This window comes from Bemisia tabaci, chromosome 8 (assembly GCF_918797505.1).
Source record: "Bemisia tabaci chromosome 8, PGI_BMITA_v3".
In the NCBI taxonomy this organism is placed as follows: domain Eukaryota; kingdom Metazoa; phylum Arthropoda; class Insecta; order Hemiptera; family Aleyrodidae; genus Bemisia; species Bemisia tabaci.
In genome coordinates this window covers 40,075,663-40,094,358 of record NC_092800.1, presented here as the reverse complement: position 1 = coordinate 40,094,358, position 18,696 = coordinate 40,075,663, and the positions used below count along the sequence as shown (strand labels likewise).

At 38.2% G+C, this 18,696-nt stretch overlaps 1 protein-coding gene and 1 long non-coding RNA gene across 3 annotated transcripts in view; both read right to left on the bottom strand.

Annotated features, from left to right (window-relative positions):
• Window positions 1-18,696, bottom strand: part of LOC109037115 (peroxidase) — a 205,504-nt gene that overhangs the window by 50,896 nt on the left and 135,912 nt on the right. The window lies entirely within an intron of this gene.
• On the bottom strand, window positions 1,083-6,316 carry LOC109033796 (uncharacterized). Its single transcript, XR_011900354.1, has 3 exons — window positions 6,133-6,316; window positions 4,915-5,048; window positions 1,083-3,089 (listed from the first exon to the last, which is right to left on the bottom strand). It is a non-coding gene; the product is annotated as an uncharacterized lncRNA (long non-coding RNA).

Below are 18,696 nucleotides of genomic sequence, written 5' to 3'. Positions count from 1 at the left end.
ATTTTATGACAGATTCAGTCTAAACCACACAATCACCTTTAAACCTACGTACTTTTGTGACCACTTTTCAGGACCTTCCTAAAGTCTTTTGTTACAGTTATAACAACCAGCATAAGTCATGTTAACTGCGAGAAAAAATGCTTCAAATATTTATTAGTTGCATTAATTTTTAAAAAATAATGAAAAACGGCGAATACTACAGACAAAGGAGCTTGTCTGCAGTGAAGCAGTCATTTTGAGTAAGACTCATCTGAAGGCGTTCTAACAATGAAGTAATTAAATGCAAGTGCTCAACTGTGGTCTTAAATTTAAAGTTTATTTGAGCCACAAGTTTAAAAGAATTCTCTGAATTAATTACGCTTCCCTCAAAATATAAAAGCAACACTTTACTCCTACATCTACGATCTCTTTCAAATACATAATGCATTTATCCCACAAGGAATCAGGGAAATAGAGGGAGCTTTTACACAGTGATTTTTTAGGGAAAAGGTACTAAGGTCAGCTAATGGAATGCAAAGGAGCTTAGAAAATTGATGTTTTTAATCAGCCTTTAAGATTTATCGACTCGTATAGGTAGCTATTTGGAAACAACTTTTTGTCAAAGTCTTGATTCTCTTCAAAGAAAATGAAATATGTTGATCTGTATAAAATTCATCTGCAAGAATCGTAGTTGCAATCTAATTTGAGGCATTTTTTTCGATTAGAGAAGTATAATTTTTTTGACTTTAGCCTTTTGAGAGCCTGGTTTAAAGTTGATTTTTGTAAAATCTTCATCCAACTACTAACATAAATCAATGTTCGTCTTCTTTTGAAGGGAACACAGAGGCTGGAGTAATTGAGAATCCCTTATCCTCAATATTCAGGCGATGATTTTATCATTGATCCGCTGTAGATGAATTTGGGAAGAGAATAAAGATTTTCAGCAGAATTATTTTTGCTAATTTACAATTTTGCCTTAAAGAGGCCTGAAACGCCTTTTTGGGTGACATCAAAGACAGCTTGCTAGATACTTAAGACAATTTCTTGGAGGTAAGTTTCCTGTTCTTTTAAATGCAAGACAATTATGCAAGAGTATTGAAGAATGAGTTGATGATAACATTTTAATTCTTGCAATGAATCAATAAAGTGAAAACACAGAATTTCCTATTTTATAGACAATTTAATAATCATTTTATATATTTGATTTATGGATGCATTTAGAAATCCATGTAAGATTTGACTAAGATAACTGTGCATGAGTAACACTGAGATATAAAAAGTAAACAGATTGAAGAAAAAATAGAAAGAGCTACCTACTTACACAGAGACATTTTTTATATAAGATTATTTTCCACATAATTTCCATTTGTCAAAAATGTTAATAAAAGGAAAGAACATTGGCAAGGGAAACAATCATAAGATAGAAAGCGTCGGGAGGGTTCAATTTTTTACCACATCAAAAAGCAGAACAACTGATTACTTACGTAGTGTCATGAAAGGAAGAGCAAAGACTATAAGTATGATGTAACCGTGGAATATATATCAATGACTAAAGTGAAAATAAAATTGTAAATCTGAGTGTTATGTTGTGAATGTCCACTCACATTTTAGTTTTTCAAAAAAGACTAACTAGAGAGAGTCAAGCATAATAGTCACATTCACAAGTGGTGTTTCAGAATCCCATCTCATATTTTATTTTGTACAGGGAAATCAACCAACACCGACTCGAATTTGTTGTAAATTTTCTTTCTTTCATGAAGTTAAGTTCCACAAAATTTCAAGCATAAATAATGTAGAACAGGAGCTGAGATTTTGAAACACTGCATGTAATGTGACGGTTTAGCTTAATTCCATCCAACTATCAGTTTATCTTCAAATTTTTGTTAGATTTTTTTACGCATAAAAAGTTTTAAAGTGACATTTTAGCAGTTTTATTTAAAATTTAGTGTCTAGAATTGACGATTTTTTCCATTCCCTGATAATAACTTATTCCTTTCTAATTTCCTTGGAAATATTCCCTGATGAAAACCAAGGATTTCTAATCATTAATCTCTAACTTTTCTTGAGGGGAAACAAGATTTTCCTCCGGATTTCAAGACGAAAATCAACTTAGCTATATTTAGTCTGGTTTCTCCTTTCAAGTCAAGTTCAGCAGACACCCAGTTTAGAAAAATAGTATGATCTCAGAGCAAAAAGAGAGGAATGTTCCTGCAATGGCCATTCCCAGAGAATTTGCCTAATTTTCCCTGATATATGTTTCATTTCCTGGCGGATTCAAGTATTTTTTGAGTTTTTACAGGTCCTCGAAATCTTGCTTTTTTAAAAAAAAAATTGAACATAATTGGAGATAACGTTCTTCGGTTATTGGCTGGATTATCTTACTTTTTTTCCATGACTAAATTGATATTGGTTTTATCATGAGCAGAAAGTATGAATTGACTGATTCTAATGTAGACTATAAATGCTAATTTTTCCATTTCAAGCTAATACATTATTCTGAACAAATAATTGTGTTCCTCGTGATATTTTGACAAGGGAACATATCTTGTGGTACTCTCAGTCATACCCTGTCTGGTGTTCTATTCAGCATAGAACTGAAATTCTGATGATGAAGGAAAAATTAAAATGTGATAAACATGAGAAGAAAAGCTTTAATGAGCTGCTTCCCTTCATCATGAGAGTTACAATCATGGGCTAACTTTAATTTTTGATGACAAAATCACTGGATCTCTATCAGTGTAACTTAAACTCTTGAACATTTTTGATAAAGTAAAAGCATTCACACATGCATTGGAAAGCGTTGGCCTTCTTCTACAAAGCTTTAATAATATCAAAGTATAATTTATTGAGATCAATTTTTTCAAGAGCAAAAAATAGTAGAGTAAATATCAATCCTCAACCAGATCTTTTGTTTTTTCCTTTCCTGGTAGATAATAATTCAGCCAAAGTACTTCTGCTACTGAGGATGTAAGACAATGTTCTACAAAAAGAACCTGTTATTTTGATTAAAAATTTTGGACTGCAGGTTGTCATCGTCCCAGTAGGTTTTCCTAAAAATCTTATAATGGAGCATCCTTTGGCCAGCTTCCTTCATACTCCATGGTCTAGGCCTGAAATTAGAAAAAGAAAAAATTATCAACCTGGAGGAATAAAAAAACACAATTTTAAACATTAATTTTAGAAAGCGTTTTAAAATTTTCAAAAGAAGGAAACTAAATCATGGTATATAATCTGGAAAAATCTCAAACAGGTTTTAGATAAGATAGTAGAATTACTATCCAAAATGTTAGTCATAGTTACTGTCATTAGATAGTCAAAGATGTAAAGGCAGTGCCTAATAAAATGATCAAGCATGTAACGCTGGTGCAACTCTCAACCAACATTGATATCTAGGTTTGCGACGATACAGATTTCCTGTCATACTTACTCAATTTTTAAGAGAAAAACTACTCATCGTCAAATCTTAAAGACTTTCATAATTTTCCTCTTCCGTGTGTTGAAGATCCTGTAATAACTTCCGAGGAATGATGATGATTTGTTCTTTTTCAAAACAATAAATGGGAGCTGGGATTTTAAAATACCAGAAAAAATTGATGATTTGAGAGTTTCATTGTCGATAAGCAGCGTATCCACGTAGAAACAGCAAAAGCGTGTACCTTGCTTGCAGTGATTCAAATTCACTACATGTTTTAAAAGGAAACCAAATCAACATCATAGCTTCAACTTTTCATAGAATGTCCTTCACACAGGGAAGAAAAATAGACGGAAGTGTATCAGTGGTGAAACATCTAAGCTAAGAATCTCTATTTGCGATGCAGCACCATTTCTGTTACATTTTACCAACTTTATTGAAGGACCAATTGGACGTATTTCTATCAAACGGAACTATGTGCATCAAGACATGAGCCCTGAGACTCATGAGAATATATGCGTAGCAGGGCTCATGTCATAATGCACATAGTTCCGTTTGACAGAAATGCGTCCAATTATCACTGTCATTGAACAGAATTCTTTATGAGCTCTCTTTGCATTTTTAAAAATGACCTCTGAAAATTTTATAAAAAAATCCCTAATAATAGACTGCTATAATGACTAAGTCATCGCAGTTTCGATGGTTCAATTGTAAACAAACGCATAACCTTGTCGTAGTCGCACTGGGGTGAGAGTGCGTCTGATTTTCTTGTGACCAAATGGATTTATGACTTGTTGATGACACAATTTTAATCAACAACTTGACACACTAATATCACTCAGAATTTAGGTATGAGGTTATCATCCATTGTTTTGGTTTGAACTATTCGCAAGAATGACGTCTAGCCACTAAATCAGTCTATACCTATTCAACTAATAGGAAGTATTTTAGCTAAATGGAACTATATGCAAGTGGAAAGATGGGGTGTGCTCGTTAGTTGAGGGCCATAAGAATGAATGGGGATTTTAAGTGCCAGTGACGTCAGCGGTGACAACTGAGCTGGACAAGCTCGTCGCTTGTTCTTGGGGCTCACTCATGAGCCCTGTCCACAACGCTCTTGTCACATGTCAACGGCTCACAAGTTAGCGCTCAGTTCCTTTTGATTTAATGTCAAATCCCGCTTTTCCATTTTCTCAAAAGGAACTATGTCCACTTTTAAATTGGACGTATTTCTATCAAACGGAACTGTGTGCATGAGGGCATGAGCCCTGATACCCATAAGAATACATGCACAACAGGGCTCACTTTATAATGCACATAGTTCCGTTTGATAGAAATACGTCCAATTGTTTCTTATTCAGCTTCCACGAGCACACCCTATCTTTCCACTTGCACACAGTTCCATTTAGCATAAATACATCTAATAGATAAAGGAAGATAGTAAATTTTGAGAAACATCAGTGGAGCTCCAAGTTATTGTAGTTTCACAATCAGTAGTAAAGAATGATTTAAATACTCATTACCTCGCTCAACGCAACTTTCGAGTAGAAGTAAAGAATTTTCCTATGAATAAATGAGTTTACACCAAGTCACACTTCCTCTTGGGCTGCAAAAATCAAGCGAGGCATACGGAAATGCGTTAACGTTCAATCTGTATCTGAAATATAAAAAATATAATCACTAAAACAGAATACATGATGCAACCATGACTGGGTGTATCTAGTTGTTGTGATGAACCAAATTAGATTGAAAGAGATGCACAAAGAATGTATTTCTGATCTCCTTAATTCCAATTTCAATACATTGGGCTGAATACATTTGGCTATAATCTTCCGATCAACATTTACCGCTGAAGCTGTAGGTATCTTTGCAAACCAGGAACTTCGAAGGTACCCAATAGACAATATCACATGGCAATGATATTTGAATTAATTATAGCGCCCTGAGAATTCATTGAAATTATTGAGGTCAAGTTCACAGAGTCAAACTACATCATCAAAAAGTACAGAGATGAGGCGACTGAGTTACGTCTTGATCAGCCATATTGGAACCCTATGGTCACAATGATTCAATGAAAGTTTTAACTTACAATGACTACATAATGAAAATAGAACAGTTACCGACTGCATGTATTTATACAAAAAGGAACTGTGTGCCCACATGCCCATAGTTTGCACGCAACATACTTCCTTCAGGCACAGATACGTGTAAATGAACATCAGAGGTTATCGCTTTCAGTGAAAAATGTAACCAGATTTGCGCTGAAATTTCAAGCGCTCTCTAAATCTCGAGGACTTACTTTAGTTCCCACAGTTAACTTACCTACAACTGGACGTATTTCTACCAAACAGAACTATGTGCATTGACACATAGGCCTCAAAACTCATAAGAATATATGCATAGCATAACAGGGCTCATGTCATAATGCAAATAGTTCTGTTTGGCAGAAATACATTCAGCTGGGCATGCTTACTCTAGGTATGCTCAATGGTTTTAAAATCGGCTTATCCGTATAGCCAATGAATGCATTTAAAGAAGTGTTACGTAGGAAAAGCTAGAACCACCACAACCACAGTGCCATCAATATAGAGCAAACATCATTTTCTACGACTCTTAAACCTAAAGAATCCCATGAAATTTCTAGTTTTTAAAGATCCAAGTAACAGCCTAACAGTACTTATTCGGCTCATCGTGTCTGGATTCTGGCCAAAGTCTAGTGGTGAAGGGCTGAAAAGTCTTACCTCACAATGAGTCGTGCACACTGAGAGCTTCTTAAGAGAAAGCAAAGTTATTCTAAATAACTATTAGCTTAAAACTTGGACTTAGCTAGTTTCAGTAACAGGTGCTTCCAAGCTTCTGATCTGAACATGGACGCTTTAGAGTTGATATTGATATTGATAACAACATCAACACCTTGATGACGACTGGCACAATGCACATTTGCCAATTTTCTAGTTGCGCCAGTTCTAAATAATGCGGGATTTGAAGAAAGACCTGCATCTATACTTTCTATACTGTATCCTCTACAATATAAAATTAAAATAATTAATATAACTTACCTTATTATCTTTTTATCCTTGCTTCATCATCTAAAGAAAGTTGGTCTGACTGTACCCAAACGCATATCACAGTATCTAACCCGTTATTTAATTATTTATTAATAATAAATGATAATCATTCACTCCCGGGTGCTCCGTGTGCGAGATAGATCCGTACGCTCTACCGCTCTCCGTGCTGCTATTGGCTGAGCGTCATTCTGTGACGTCACGCGTACGGATATTTTAAGTTATTTGCAAAGCAAATAACTTTTTACAGGGAAACTTTTGAAAGTTCTAATTGCAAAAAGGCACAATGGGAATCCATTACGCGTCGATTCATATATGGTGTTAAAGGGTTTTGTTGAGCCGTTAAAGAGCTTTGCCCGCTTAACTGAACATTTTGGCCCAAAAAATGCGTTATTAAATTGATTTTTGTATTTATACACTCTGACGAGGCCAGTATTTTACGTGTACATCTGACGCCTTCAATATTACGTGATACATCTAATCATACTCTTAGCTCTGTATTGTTGCTTGTCTGTCGGTTTTAAGGTTTTTTTTCTTTATTGCCGTCCGCGCCTCTATCGAGCGCTATAATTAAGAGAGAAAATTTGAGCGTTGCCAAATCTCTGCCGAAAAAACCGGTTATTCTTAGGGAATATTGCGTTCTTTCTCTTGGTTGGTTTACAGATTTGTATTCCCGATTTACTCTGAGGTAAAGCTTACAAACTCTTTGAATGAGTTCCTCTTGAGCCTTGTTGAGAATTAACCGCGCGATGAATTTAACTTTTTCTCCTTATTTAAAATCAAGTCCGTAGTGTAAAATCCCGTTTTCAGTTTTTTTCAAGTGCAGAAAACGGGTTGAAAACCAATTTCATTTTAAATTAGGAAAAAAAGTTGAAACTCGTCGGTTGGTTCTTTAAAAGGTTCAAGAGAAACTCATTTAAAGAGTTTTCAAGGTTTATTTTAGAGGAAATCAGAAATACAAATCTGTAAACTAATCAAGGGAAAGAATGCAATATTTCCGAAGAATAATCGGGGTTTTTCGGCTGAGATTTTGCAACGTTTGAATTTTATTACGATAATTCCCTTTAATATACGGAAGAACAGGTGCGTTTGGACAGCACATCTATATTTTGCAATAATCAACCACTATTTCAGGCTCATTTAAGAAATAGTCGGGAAACACACAGGAAAGCTTGGAGACTTTAACGCAGCGATAGAAAAGTAAACTATTTCACGGCGTGACAACTCCCTCTTCTTTTAGTCCAGTTAGTTATGATAGCTATAGAGAAAAACTTTGCCCTTCCAACAGGTTTAAAAAAGGCTTAACATTGCACCATTTAAATACGATTTTAACGAATCTCGAGTAAAATGCAACAGAATAACTTTCGAAATAAATACTTGCGAGGAATTACAACTATTGACTCCTTCAAACCATTAATAAAACAAAAGAAAAAAATTACCAGTTCGGAATATTTGTCAACATTTTTTGAAAATATATCAAAGGTTTTTCAAAATCTTAGAAATTTCCCCCTCATTTTATATTTTTCTCAGTGTTAAATCCATTTCATCCCTTGCGAGAATCTATTTTCTAAATTATTGTTTTGTTTTACCTCGTAATTATTGTTTTACTCGAAATTTGTTAAAATTGCCCTTTTTATGATGAAATGTTGGGGATCTTCTTAAAAATTCTTTTCTCAAAATGTAAACTCGCATATGGAACCTCTCACGGAAAAGAACTATCAAAGGAACGCGGCTTTTACGGAAAAAAGTATCACAATCCCAACTAAACTCCTGGCTGATTTTGGCGCCAGATATAACAGTAGTTGCACCAGTCAGAGCTACGATTGAGTCTCCCGAAAGTGAAGCTGCGGGTCGATTGTTGAATCGTTATCGAATGCTTCTGATCGATAAATCCCTATCTTAACAATGCTATATATCGATCAAGGTCATTCGATAACGATTCAACAATCAAGGAGCTGGAACCACACGCTGAATGTGGGATGGGAGTTAAATGTGGCTTGAATGTGGAAGTCATCGGCCCGATGCCTGAATTTTGCGCGTAACGAGGCTCAGCGACCATCGGATTATGTTGGATTTCTCTGAACTATTCGAGCAGATTTTATACAAATCTGAATGAAAATAACTCAAATTTGCAAAATTTCAGCCCTTGAGCGATGACTGTTGACTTCCATGTTGAGCTGCCAAAGTCAGCGTGTGATTCTGGCATGTGGTTTGATCAACCATACCTCTGGCTATTGCAACTACTCTTATATCTGGCGCCAAAAGCAGCCAGGATATACTTTTTTTCAGCAATGGATACGGTCCTCTGGCTAAGATACTCTAAGGGGGTCTCAATGTGATTCAAGGGGGGCAGCGGAAGCCATTTTCGCGAATCGCCTAGGCTCTGGCGGGCATCTGGACGCAATTCAGGAGCTCCGACAGCTCTCAAACGAGGGAGCTAGTAGACGCGCTAACTTGGATATAATTTCTGATTATTTTAGCCCCACGTCCGTGTTCACTATACTGTAAGCGTAGGAACGCAGTCATTCGCTGATTTTTATTTCCTACGTGGTGCAGACGCGACTACTGCTGTGCTAAGGAAAAACGGCGGAAGAGTCTTCAGACATTGCCAAGTTTTCTTTGATAAAATACGAATTTATTGGAAAAGTTATGAACATTTTTATTCCAATTTTTAGGACAATATTGTTCACGGTTTTATCTAAAATATGTGAAAATTTTAGAAAAAATATGCATGACTTCCCTTCAAAATGGACATTTTACCTGAGAACATTTGGCAACTCTCGAAGGTTCATAAGGCGTTTTTCCTTAGCACGGCAGACTAGAGCCCGAGTGGATTTTTAATTTACTTCACGCCATTTTTTATCGACCAACCCGTACCGGCAGCACCACAAGCTCCTCTTCCATTAAGTGCTCGCGCAGGAAATTCCTAACCGAGTCATATTTTCGCACCGTTGCCGGCATTCAGACAAAATACTAGACAGCGGAACTAGGAATGTGACTGTGATCGCACACGGGCGAAGGGACCTCTGTTCGTAAACGTAAAATTTTTGGTAAAGCCACTTTTGTCGAGTTGGGTTGAGAAATTACCAGAAAACGCTATGTTCTCAAGACTTAAGAAAGTAGAGTTTTGAGCAATTTTGTTTTTTATATTATTATGGATTTTTTTGCCAAAATTGCGATTTTATCTAAACAATTTCGCATCCTAAAGAAATAAACAGATTTGAATTGAATCAGTGAGAACGAAAACACACCAACTCGAAAAAATGAAAATAACCAAGACACACAAAACTGTCCGGTAGGTGAAGAAGTTAGTCTAAGAAAAAGATTTTCGGTGCCGATAGACAAATACTTGAGGACGCACTTTAAAAGTCCAAGATGTAGCAGATGCGCCAGCTTCAATGACCTTTAGGAAAATTGACTGTCTTCGATGAAAATTGAGCATCTCCGAGTTACCGAGTTGGTGTGTTTCCGTTCTCACTGGATTCAATTATAGGAAGCTTTTTCTCAATAATGCTCTTTTGAGATAACAAAGTTTAAAATGCTATGACTTTAACCTAGTTGGACATATTTGAGGGTGCTTCTTGTCCCAACATGATTGTGGAACACCCTTCTATGACTGCTATTTCAAATTCCTCACAAGTCTACTTTACTTGCTTCGAAATAGAGACTTTTATTGATAAATAGTCGCTTTGAGGGGAGTATTATGTGAATACTGAATTTTTATTTAAAACTGCGATATTGTTCAATTATTTTTAGTTACATTTCTGCAAACGATCATTGAGGAAATCGCTACCTTGAATACATCGGTAAAAACTGTAATATTTGAACTTTATTCTTAAAATATAGCTCCTCTGCTCCAGCTGAAGTTGCTCGAAGTTTGACATCGATGGAACGAAGGAAGACGCGTTTGAGGCGCATCAAAGATCTTGTTCTATAATTGCAGACGAAGCGTGAGGCGTGAGACTTGAATCCCGCGGGGTGGCGTGTGACCAATGACCGAGTGACTTAGCAATCGTCGCCGATCGTTTTATTACACTATTGGGTGCCTCTAGACCAACCCAAGAGCCCATGCAAACCTTTGTGCTTTCTGCGTAATCACATTTTAGTTTATAGAACTCTATGGCAAGTTTTATTTCAAAGATATTGTAATAAATTAGATGTTGCTGAACGAGTGGTTACTCTATTTCAGAAATGGAGATTAAGTCTATGAGTTTGTATCATGATGAGTGTGGCTGATGACCAATATGAAAAGTTCACGAGGACAGAGGCTCCTTTTGATAAGTTTTTTTCTTACTTTCTTCCCTTTGAATTCTTGATATCTCTTGCTTTATCAGTCCGGTTTTGTTAATTAAAGGAAAAGTTTTAAAAACGATATGGCGGCTCAGGTGAATATTTCGTTGGAAAGGTCGTTCTATTCATCCCCTGTGCACTAGAATACAACACAATATTCAAAATGAAGTTCAAATTCAAGTTACTCGTCAAAAAATATCTTCCTAATACCATGTTTCATAAAAATCGATCGAACAGGGATCAACGGGACTCTAAACAGTGGTGAACGGTAACAGATGACTTTCATACGTTAGTGCGCCTTCAATTACATTTGATACCGTGCAATACTTTCGTGGTGGAATAGTTGCATTGTCGCCTTCAAACCTAACAGGCATACTTCACGCATTGCGCAATGCGTGAAGTATCCCTGTTACGTTTGTAGGCGCCAACGCAACTATTCTACCACGAAAGTATTGCACGGTATCAAATGTAATTGAAGGCGCACTAACGTATGAAACTTGACTGTTACCGTCATAATTTCAGGGGGTATTTTTTAACGAGGAACTTGTTTTTAAAATTCAAAAATTCAAAATGGCGGTCTGTTTAGACATCTAAAAAAATTCGTAAACATATAAAGACGCTACGGTTTTTACTGACGCATATGCACTGAAAAAAAATTCTCGGCGTTTTTACCAAGGTCTGTTGGTACCTTTACCATCTCACTTTTTTTACCAATTATCGGTAATTTTACCGAGACAGACTGGTAAGCTTACCTAAAAACCGGTATTTTTACAATTTTCTTCAGGTAGGAATACCACTTTTGTTGGTAAACAATTCCCGGTAACTTTGCCATTTTATCTCGGTAATTCTACCACAGTCGATAAAAAATATTGGCGTTTTTACCAAGGTCCAGTAAAATTACCGAGAAAGTTCGATAATTTTACCGAGATTTCTCGGTAAAATTACCAATTTCATAAATGGTAATTTTACCAAGAAAAAACTGGGATCAAATAGAACCCTGAATTCTTGGTAATTTTACCCGTTTCTTAGTAAATACACCGATATTTTTTTTTCAGTGTGTAAACGGAAAATAAATATTTAAGACATTGGCTAGAATATGGATTCGGCAACCCGGGAGCGAGGTGGTGGTGCGGACTGAAGTCACGACAACGACGTCGTGGATGCATCACTGGGCCTCGCCACTTGTGACGCTTCACGTCACGGAATCGCGAGCGGCGCGGCGGCGGCGGCTGCAATGGGTTGCGCATCGCGGGGAGCACTTCGTCCGCGCTCCGGGCGAATTTGTCCATCGGATTCACGCTTAAACGCTTCCGCCTCCGATGAAGACGCCAAGCCGGGCGTCGCGACGGCGCCTTATGGATCACGCTCCATCGCGTCACCCGCGACGCTACCGTGTCGTCCAGATGTCTGGTAGCTAAAAATTAGGTTAGCTGGCATTTCGGGTACATGGCTGTGCGAGATGTTTTGGCGGTTTGTTGCTGTGTACGCACTGAAAAAAATGGTATGCTGTTTTAGCACCTAGGATGTCAAAAATGTGTCTGGTGATCCTGAGATGCTGCCTTGATTGCCCCCCCCCCCCCCAGTTGAATTTGCATTCATAGGATGTAAAGTTAACTGCGGGGGCAGCAAAGGCAGCATCTTGGGATCACCAGACACATTTTTGACATCCTAGGTGCTAAAACAGCATATTATTTTTTTCGGTGCGTGCTTAATGGTTTTTGGGTCCTTAAATATGAGTGTACTTGTCTCATGGTTTTTGGGTCCCTAAATACACGGAGAAAAAAACTTCGTGCGTGGGACCTGAAGTTGAGGTCATATGGATCTCTGAAGTTTTCGGATGACCCACCCGAAAACTTGAAGCCAAGCCGCTGAAGTTCGGGTCAGACACCTTAAGTACTTTCGTAGTACCCGAGTTATTCAGATGTGTGACCCGAACCCTTCGGTATATATTGAAGTACTTCAGATGTCTGACCCGAACTTTGGCAGCTGGACCTCAAGTTTTTAGTTACGTGATCCGATAACTTCAGAGATCCATATGACCTCAACTTCAGGCCCCACGCACGAAGTTTTTTTCTCCATGTATGAATCTGAAGTTATCTTTCATGTATCTGGTGCGCATTTGACGTTATGTTGAAAAAATGACCTAAATAGGATTTTTTCGACTTTTGCTATTGGAGAATTTGCAGATGTTTTAAATTTGATAAATTTTGTGTTTCAGGTAAAGCAACTTAGAGAACTGGAGCCGAATTTTCAGCTCTTCCACACGGAGATGCAACATTCATCGATGAATCCAAACAGCACCACTGGCCAATCAGAAGAGCTAAGCTGGACTTAGGGCCGATTGTATAAGACCCCTGGTCAGGTGCTTGTCAAACTGGTGATTTGACCTGACCAGAACTTGACCAGAGGTACAGGTGTGTAAGACTCCCGGTTTTCTTCAGGTCAAGTCCCGGTCAGCCTTTGTTCTCTCTCGCAAACCAGTACTTAGGCTGATCAGCAGATTTACTGCTGGTCAGAGTCTGACTACTGGTTTGGTGACCAACAGTTGACAAGCGATCTTACAAACGGCCCTTAAGTACCGTCGCGACTCGTCCAAAGCATACCTATTTATAAGAGAACGTTTTTGCAGATTCCTTTGAAAAGTTTAAGGAATTTTCTTCGTACGAAGCAGAAAATTCACTAAAGTTTGCACAAAAATCTGCACAACCGTTTTCGTGTAAAAATCAAAATTGCCCAACACTGGAAAAAAACACATTGAATCTAAAGCCCAGATTCTTGAAAACATTGACAAGGAAAAGGACCCTTGATTTAATCAGATTTAAGCTTAAATCAAAAGGAAATCCGCTCAAATTAAGAAGCTTGGTTCTTGATTTAAGCTTAAATCTGATTGAATCGAGAGTATTTTTTCTTGTCGATGTCTTTAAGAGCCTGGACTCTAGATCCAATGTGTTTTTTTCCAGTGAATGAAATTTGGCAATAGCTGATGTGACTTGGTCCCTTTCTGCTGAAAGCGGTCCATTTGTTGTCTCGGATCGGCGAGCAAATTTCCATGCCGCGTCGGGCGATATTTGAAATGCACGCGGCGGAAAGCATCGGAATCGGATCCCGCTCTACATTACGAGGCGCACATGCATTATCGCGAACACGAAGTGCTTTGAGGCCGGGATCACACTTTGTATTCCGGGCTGCGGCGACTGCGGCCGCGCAAAGAGGCTCTCGGCCCGTCGTTCGTGCCGCGGTCGCCGCCGCTGCGTGCGACGAAACGCGCCGTCGCCGGCCGCGCACTTGCGAATGCACCTCGTGTTGAATCATCGCGTGCGCGCCTTTTTACATCTGATTAAAACCCCGTCGCCGCGCGCCCTTTGCCCGCCGTCGCCCGACATCGGGTTTCGCACTCGGGAAATCGAACTCTTGCGGCTTTTTGCGAGGGTTTAGTGGACACTGGACAGTCCAGCGGCCCGATTCTTGAAATTGATAGACAAAGCTGTAGACAAAGAAAATATAGGGAGTATGGAGCGATTCTATTAGTGAAAACGGGTGGTTGTGATAGACTAAAGGAGAAAACGATGGACAAACTATAGGGTCCCTCTTGGGTTGCCGTTAGTTAGTCTATTCCTTATCTTCTATGTCAATTGCAACCACCCGCCTCCACCAATAGGATCCAACCATATCCCTTTTATATTTTTTGTCAATGGCTTTGTCTATCAATTTCAACGATCAGCCCGCTGTGGGCTGATTTTTAAAATTAGTAGACAAGCCATAGACTAAGATGACGAAAAGGATATGGAGGGATCCTATCGGTGGAAGCGGGTGGTTGCAATGGACAAAGGAGGTAGGGAATAGACTAACTATTGGCAACTCACGAGAGACCCTATGGTACATCATTTTCTCCTTTAGTCTAAAGGAACCACCCCATTTCAACCAAAAGGATCGCTCAATACTCTCAACGTCTTCTTTGTCTATCGCTTTGTCTATCAATTTCAACAATCAGCCCGCAGTTTGGGTCATACTTTTATTGATAGTCGTTCCTTAAAGGGTTCCTTTCCTGAGGAGGCATTATATCGTCACCTTCCTGCCAAAGTATCGCAAATGCCATGCGACGGTTCAAATTTCCGCCACTATATTATTTTTTTACAGAGAAATTTTTCAATGAAGCTATCCGAAAATTTCACTCAATTTTTATTGTGCTGCCGATGAAATTCGGTGAAATATTTTTAAACAGATTCAACCAACAATTTCTCCGTAAAAGAGTAGAATGGCGGCGGAAATTTTCAAACATCGCATGGCTCTTGTCACGAAGACTTGGAGGTAAAAAATCTTGATAAGAGTGCGATGATTCATAATTTATTTTGGAGAATAGCTGTTTTTATTATTTACGGGTGCATAATTCACATCTGAGATTATAGTGTCATTCTGTTCCATCCCAAAAAAAATCCATCAAACGTTTCAAAAGAAATTTGCGACTGTTCTTGAGTGAATGAAGAAATTTTCAAACAAAACTTTTCAGCATTGTGATATAATTAAACCTTCTTGATTCTCACCCCGCTAACTGAAGAGCCCCCGGGATCCACATCTTGTTTTGAGGTAAGCGAGCCTGTCATCAAATATTCGGTTGTTTTTTGTTGCGTTGCGTTTAAGTCTCCGAAGTCCGAGGTAATGAAGATTCGGTAATACCTCCCGTTGAACTTTCATTGTACTTTCCTGAGTTTGAATGGATATTTTATGGACACACTGATGGCAAAGGAGTGACTTTTACCCCTTGGGGTGGTACCCCTCCCCCCCTTCACCCTTTGGGTCGTAATGCCCATGATTAAAGATCTCGGACTCATTTTTTAATACGCTCGTAAGCCGCGATCCTAAGTCAAAGGTTGCAGACCTGCCACTTTAAAGACGCCATTGAATCAGCGCAACACCAAAAGCGCCCTCGCACACAAAATAATGGTACTCTGACTTTTGCTAATGGAAAATCAACAATAATACGCAACTTCCACGAGCTTTTTTTGCTTAAATTTGACAACACTGTTTGCCCGCAGGACTTTCAGATTAGTTTGACCGTCTCTTGTATATCCGTCCGTGCTCATTTGTCGAGGGGGGAGGGGGGTGGGTGGTTATTTAGGTTGGTGCATGTTTTAATTGGCACCTTCTCCCCACTTTCAAGTCCCTGGCTGTCAGATCTTACGGATTTTCCCGAACATTTTCCATTCGTGAAAGTAAAATGGTTCGATGTTACTGTAAGTCAGTCAACGACGTTCAGATTAAACCAACACGATGAACAAAGCTTGCCTCAAAAAGAAAAGGACAACGCTTATCAGGCGCTGCGTCCAAAATGGAAGAGGAAGCGTGTTGAGTCCACATCTTTGCTGCCGTGCTGAGGAAAAACACCGTATGAGCCCCAGGCGTTGCCAAATCGCCTTTGACAAATCCCTAATTTTCAAGAAAATTAGTGATAATTTTCCTTCAAATTTCTCAGGTAATTTTGCTTGCAATTTGATCTAAAAAGTCTGAAAATTTCAAGGAAAAATATCGACAATTTTCCTAAAAAAATAAAACAATTATATCGGTGAAAATTTGGCAACTCTGGAATGTTCATACGGCGTTCTTCCTTAGCACGGCAGTATGAAGAGGAAGAAGGAAGGAACCGGCTGATTTGAATAGGGAAGAGGAAAGTCGTGCTTTCGGACTGATTCGCAGGTCCATAGTTGCGAAGTTCGGTTATATTTTTATCGAACGTCGATCGGGATTGAATTAAACTCTCCGCGAACTTTTCTCTCGTTGAAACCGTGTAAAAATGGATCATGCTGCAGTCACGCGTGGTGGACACCGCTGCAAAGTGCCGGTGTGACTGTACCTTTAACGGTGGGACTATTAACTCACTAACTCGATCATCGTCTTCGTCAGACACGTTTATCCAAAAACGGCGAAGAATATTCTCCGAAAAGCAAAAAAAAAAAAAAAAACTCATGCTAAATTTTGTACAATACTAAGGTACCTACACTAGTTGGTTCAGTAATGTTTGTGAATTAGCACATCTCTCTGTCGTTTTGTAGACTCAAGGAATTTGAAAATTCAAAACTTTATGGATGATTAAATTATCAACTTTTTTGCCATAGAATTCGAATACTTACGGTTTGAAGTCGGGCATTTAACAAGCTCGGAAAATTAAAATAGCATGAATCTACAGAGGTCTTTCTGCGAGCATTCAACTTATGGACCCTTGAATAATCATACAGAGTGCCTGTGCTCACCTGAGAACAAAAAGAAAAACGGATTATAAGAAATAAAATACTCGATCGACGTTCACTTATCCAGCGGATAAAACATTAAAAAAACACATTTATAAAATATACATAGAGATGTTTATGGGTTCTTAGTTGTGATTTAAAATCTTAATAACAATAGCATTCTTGCTCTTTGTTCAGAGAACAAAAATCAGAACAATGGTAACTTAAATATTATCACATTTGTAAGTCCCTCGGGGGCATAATAACCTAGTTTGAGAGGTGTGCGTTTACGAGCTAATACCAAGTCTAATGACCGCCAATCAGCTTTTAATTACTGGCCGGTTGAATTAGTACGTAATAACTGGCCATTATTCTGTGCCTTGCTAGAGTTATACCTGCACTCCTGCACTCCAGTTCTGCTAAGGCCATCAAGCTTTAAAGATAGATTTTAAAGTTTCCTTTGCGGAAAACCAGCAAAAAATTTCCAGGGTGTAGCTTGAATTAGAGCCATTTGTACTAAAGTTTTGAAACAAATCTCTAGGCTTCACAAAATTACGAAAAGAACATTAGTCACATAAGTGAGAGGCTCTAATAAACCTAAATGAAACGTACTACGCCATGAACATGCATGCTTTAATCTCTTCCAATAAGATTAATGAAGTCCAAAAGGCATATCGTTCAAGATGATTATGCTTATTAATACGAACTCACATAGTCTATGGGAAGTTTTGATTATACGAATGCTTGGAATCGTAGAACGCTCTTTTAGGGCAAGCTTATTTCGTCCTCCTCCTTTTCTTCCTCTTTCATAACCTGACAACTTTTGAGATGGACGATGCATCTATTGAGATTTTGATTTAGTGACGTTATTAAAATGTATCCGGGATTTTTGACGTGTACTTCGACACAATCTATGAACGCGAAAATTAATGTGATTTTCAACTGTTGAGCCAACGATGTTACTGTATTTTGAACTTTTCCACGTAAAATATTTGTCGTTCAAGTATCTCGTAAATATTTAAAGAATGTTATTGAATGCTGATTTAAATGACATTAATTAAAAATATTGATTTTTACGTATTGAGTAAATATTGAAGTTAAAAAATATCGAAAAAGTAGGCTGAGTTCAGCCAATTAGCATAGTTCATTTTTCGCGACTGGCTTTGTCATCGGATCCCGCCAAAAATATCGTTTCGAACTGTTCCCATTTTTGGCATTTTTCGTTCCGGGATTTGTTTATCCTTTGTTGTTTTTTTGCAGCCTTTTAACAAATTAAGTTGTTATTTTAGGGTTTAAAAAATCCGAAAAAATCCTTAAAACCCCAGTTTACTCCATCTCATAAAAAAAGGGGAAAAAATGGGTGGACTGACTCATTTAATTATATCTCATTTTCAGCTACCATTAAAAGTTTAACTGGTAGCCGAAATTTTGGATGAGGGTTCGAACCACTCCTAAATGAACGAGCCGTGGGATTATGATTATCAGCGGTGCCTCTTGTGCCGCCGCGGTGGAATGCAAAAGGAGCAGCAAGCCCGGGATGAATTCATTGCCAACCTATCATAAATAAAAGAATAATTACAGCGAGTAACCTCTAGGATATCGATAATTATTCAAATCTGCAGATGTCGTCCAAAGCATATGATTTGCCGGTAATCTTGAACTAGATACGAGTACCTCTGCAATTACATGCCGTTAAACAATTTCATGCCAACATTTTGAGCCGCCGCGG